The sequence below is a fragment of the Triticum aestivum genome, chromosome 1D (genome assembly GCF_018294505.1).
Source record: "Triticum aestivum cultivar Chinese Spring chromosome 1D, IWGSC CS RefSeq v2.1, whole genome shotgun sequence".
Classification (NCBI taxonomy): Eukaryota; Viridiplantae; Streptophyta; class Magnoliopsida; order Poales; family Poaceae; genus Triticum; species Triticum aestivum.
The window spans coordinates 446,996,002-447,001,359 of NC_057796.1; positions in this window are offsets into that span (position 1 = coordinate 446,996,002).

Sequence of the window (5,358 nt, forward strand, 5' to 3'; positions counted from 1 at the left end):
AAACATCCAAAACAGTATATAATATAGCATGGAGCAATCAAAAATTATAGATACGTTGGAGACGTATCAGTTATGCCTTGAGAGCGTGAAAGAACTTACCGAATTAGCTTGGCGCTTTGAGCTAAGCCCCCGATCCTCGGTTGTAGGCGCTGGCGTCTCGCCGGCCATGAAGATCACTTTCAAGATATCCTCGTGCGTTGTGCCGAAGAACTCTAGCAGCGTCTGGTCCTTGGCCGGATCGAATTCCCATAAATAGCAAGTCTGGCGTTGGCACGGGAGGATCCGGCGGATGAGCATAACCTGGATCACATTGACAAGCTTGATATTTTTGGATATCATGTTCTGGACACACGTCTGGAGCCCTGTCAGCTCGCCCGGAGAACCCCAGGTTAGGCCCTTCTCTTGCCAGGAGGTGAGCCGCATCGGAACTCCGGACCGGAATTTGGGGGCCGCCGTCTAGTTGGTGTCGCGCGGCTCGGTGATGTAGAACCACCCTGATTGCCACCCCTTCACCGTCTCCACAAAAGAACCTTCGAGCCAGGTGACGTTGGGCATCTTACCCAACATAGCTCCTCCGCACTCTGCCTGTTGGCCTCTCACCACCTTTGGCTTCACATTAAAGGTCTTCAGCCATAGGCCGAAGTGAGGTGGGATGCGGAGAAAGGACTCACACACGACTATAAATGCCGAGATGTTGAGGATAAAGTTGGGGGCTAGCTAGATCATGGAAGTCTAGCCCATAATAAAACATCAATCCGCAGACAAACGGGTGGAGAGGGAATCCCAGCCCGCGGACAAAATGTGTGAGGAACACCACTCTCTCATGAGGCTCGGGGGTGGGGACGATCTGTCCCTCGGCCGGAAGTCGGTGAACGATCTCCTTGGCCAGGTATCCGGCCTCTCGGAGCTCCTCTACATCTTTCCTCTTAACGTAGGAGGTCATCTACTTGCCGCCGGCTCCGTATCCGGACATGGTTGGGTGCTTGTTTGAGTGAGGACTTGGGCGTTGGAGCTCAAGGACGGAGAGGCAGTAGGAAAGCGTGGGAGAAGAAAGGGGAATCTTATCTCCTTATAAGGGCGGTGGATATTCAATGCCCCCCATTCACCCTAAAGTTCGCCTGCTCCCAAGGGCTATGTCAACGGCACGGTTGGGTTGCCCACACCCGTATTGATGAGAATACAATGATAAGGGGACACGATATCTGCTTTGACAAGACGTGCCAATGACAACCGCGTCTTGAAACGTGGGGCGAAAAACGGTTCGAAATTATGACCGGACATGCGTGATGTCACCTTACTAAGGTTGTCAGCAATGGGACTCGTCTGTTATTATATTCTCTCTACGGTTATGTGCGGTGTGTGTTACAGGTCCGGACACAATCAATTCATCTGAAGACTATTCGGGAGTTCGAAGGAGGAACCCGCCTTGCAATGCCGAATACAGCACTACGCGCCGGATACCTTGTCATTGAAGCCAGGTTCAGGGGCTACTAAGGGAGTCCAGGATTAAGGGGTCCTCGGGTGTCCGGCATATTATCTATGGGCCGGACTGATGGGCTGTGAAGATATGAAGACCGAAGACTGTACCCGTGTCCGGATGGGACTCTCCTTGGCATGGAAGGCAACCTTGGCAAACAACTATGAAGATTCCATCTTATGTAACCGACTATGTAACCCTAGATCCCCCCGGTGTCTATATAAACCGGAGGGTGTAGTCCAGAAAGGTGATATTCAATACCGTAGTCATACAGGCTAGACTTCTAGGGTTTAGCTATTACGATCTCGTGGTAGATCAACTCTTGTAATACTCATATTCATCAAGATCAATCAAGCATGAAGTAGGGTATTACCTCCATAGAGAGGGCCCGAACCTGGGTAAACATCGTGTCCCTTGTCTCCTGTCACCATCAACCTTAGACGCACAGTTCGGGACCCCCTACCCGAGATCCGCCGGTTTTGACACCGACATCGATCGCTCATCTCAGTTTGACCGAAACGTTACAAAGGGAAACAGAGAGATTACAATCCCAACTCGGTCAAACCGAGATCCCTATCGGTGAGACCGAAAAGACTAGGGTTTCTGGCAGTGGCTATGTCAAGAGAACTCGGTGGCGCCGGATAGAAAATTTCGGTAGGGCCGAGTTTGACTTTTGGTTTGGGACATATGTGGATATGAGAAAGTAGTTGAGGGCTTTGGAGCATATCACTAAGCATTTTGAGCAAGAACCTCATTAAGCAGCACCTCACATCCTCTTGATAGTATTGGCTTTTCCTATGGACTCAATGTGATCTTGGATCACTAAAATGAAAAAAGTAGAGTCTTGTGCTTTGAGCTTGAGCCAATCCTTTTGTCCTTGGCATTTTGAGGGGTCCACTTTTCTAATCCATGCCATGCCAATAATTGAGCTTTCCTGAAATATTTATCTTGAAATATCATTAGCTCAATGAGCTATATGTTGTTAGGAATTACCAAAACCACCCAGGGATAGTTGCACTTTCACTTGTTGAGTTGGCATAGGTCGAGATTAGGATTTGTCACTCCGATTGTCGGAGAGGTATCTCTGGGTCCTCTCGGTAATGCACATCATAACAAGCCTTGCAAGCAATGTGACTAATAAGTTAGTTATGGGATGATGCATTACAGAACGAGTAAAGAGACTTGCCGGTAACGAGATTGAGCTAGGTATTGGGATACCGACGATCGAATCTCGGGCAAGTAACATACCGATGACAAAGGGAACAACGTATATTGTTATGCGGTTTAACCGATAAAGATCTTTGTAGAATATGTAGGAACCAATATGAGCATCCTGGTTCCGCTATTGGTTATTGACCGGAGAAATGTCTCGGTCATGTCTACATAGTTCTCGAACCCGTAGGGTCCGCACGCTTAAAGTTCTGTGACGATCGGTATTATGAGTTTATATGTTTGGATGTACCAAAGGTAGTTCGGAGTCCCGGATATGATCATGGACATGACGAGGAGTCTCGAAATGGTCGAGACATGAAGATTGATATATTGGAAGCCTACATTTGGACATCAGAAGAATTCCGGGTGAAATCGGGATTTTACCGGAGTGCCGGAGGGGTTACCGGAACCCCCGGGGGTTAATGGGCCTTGTTGGGCCCTAGTGGAGAGAGATAGAGAGGGGCCGGCCAGGGCAGGCCGCGCGCCCCCTCCCCCTCTGGTCCGAATTGGACTAGGAGAGGGGGGCGGCGCCCCCCTTTCCTTCTCCTTCTCCCCCTTCCTTTTCCCCTCCTAGTAGGAGTAGGAAAGAGGGGAATCCTACTCCTACTAGGAGGAGGATTCCTCCTCCTGGTGCGCCCTCTAGGGCCGGCCGGCCTCCCCCCTTTCTCCTTTATATACGGGGGCAGGGGGCACCTCTAGACACACAAGTTGATCATTGAACTCTCCCAGCGGTGTGCGGTGCCCCCCTCCACCATAATCCACCTCGGTCATACTGTAGCAATGCTTAAGCGAAGCCCTGCGACTGTAGCTTCATCAACATCGTCACCACACCGTCGTGCTGACGAAACTTTTCCCTGAGCTCTACTGGATCGTGAGTTCGCGGGACGTCACCAAGCTGAACGTGTGCTGAACACGGAGGTGCCGTACGTTCGGTACTGATGATCGGTCGATCGTGAAAACGTATGACTACATCAACCGCGTTGTCATAACGCTTCCGCTTAACGGTCTACGAGGGTACGTGGACGACACTCTCCCCTCTCACTGCTATGCATCACCATGATCTTGCGTGTGCGTAGGAAAATTTTGAAATTACTACGTTCCCCAACAGTGGTATCAGAGCAAGGTTTATGCGTAGATGTTATATGCACGAGTAGAACACAAGTGAGTTGTGGGCGATACAAGTCATACTGCTTACCAGCATGTCATACTTTGGTTTGGCGGTATTGTTGGATGAAGCGGCCCAAACTGACAATACGCGTATGCTTACGCGAGACTGGTTCTACCGACGTGGTTTGCACACAGGTGGCTACCGGGTGTCAGTTTCTCCAACTTTAGTTGAACCGAGTGTGACTACGCCCGTTCCTTGAGAAGGTTAAAACAACACTAACTTGACGAAATATCGTTGTGGTTTTGATGCGTAGGTAAGAACGGTTCTTGCTCAGCCCGTAGCAACCACGTAAAACTTGCAACAAACAAAGTAGAGGACGTCTGACTTGTTTTTGCAGGGCATGTTGTGATGTGATATGGTCAAGACGTGATGAGATATAAGTTGTTGTATGAGATGATCATGTTTTGTTGAAGTAATCGGCAACTGGCAGAAGCCTTATGGTTGTCTCTTTATTGCATAAGATGCAAGCACCAAATAATTTCTTTACTTTATCGCTATGCGATATCAATAGTTGCAAGAGCAATAGTTGGCGAGACAACCATGTGACTGTTAGGTAACGTAGTAATTTCAAAAAATTTCCTATGCACACGCAAGATCATGGTGATGCATAACAACGAGAGGGGAGAGTGTTGTCCACGTACCCTCATAGACCGAAAGCGGAAGCGTTATCACAACGCGGTTGATGTAGTCGTACGTCTTCACGATCCGACCGATCAAGTACCGAACGCACGGCACCTCCGAGTTCAGCACACGTTCAGCTCGATGACGTCCCTCGAACTCCGATCCAGCCGAGTGTTGAGGGAGAGTTTCGTCAGCACGACGGCGTGGTGACGATGATGATGTTCTACCGACGCAGGGCTTCGCCTAAGCTCCGCAACGATATTATCGAGGTGTAATATGGTGGAGGGGGGCACCGCACACGGCTAAAAGATCAATGATCAATTGTGTGTTCAGAGGTGCCCCCTTGCCCCCGTATATAAAGGAGCAAGGGGGAGGCCGGCTGGCCCTTGGGGCGCGCCAAAGAGGGGGGGAGTCCTCCTCCTAGTAGGAGTAGGACTCCCCTTTCCTAGTCCAACTAGGAAGAGAGAAGGGGGAAGGAAAGAGAGGGAGAGGGAGAGGGAAAGAGGGGCTGCGCCCCCCTCCCCTAGTCCAATTCGGACTCCTCATGGGAGGGGCGCGCCACCTCCTGGGCTGCTGCCCTCTCTCTCCCCTCAAGCCCACTGAGGCCCAATACTTCCCCGGGGGGTTCCGGTAACCCCTCCGGCACTCCGGTTTTATCCGAAACTTCTCCGGAACACTTCCTGTGTCCGAATAGAGTCGTCCAATATATCAATCTTTATGTCTCGACCATTTCGAGACTCCTCGTGATGTCCGCGATCACATCCGTGACTCCAAACAACCTTCGGTACATCAAAACATATAAACTCATAATATAACCGTCATCGTAACTTAAGCGTGTGGACCCTACGGGTTCGAGAACTATGTAGACATGACCGAGACA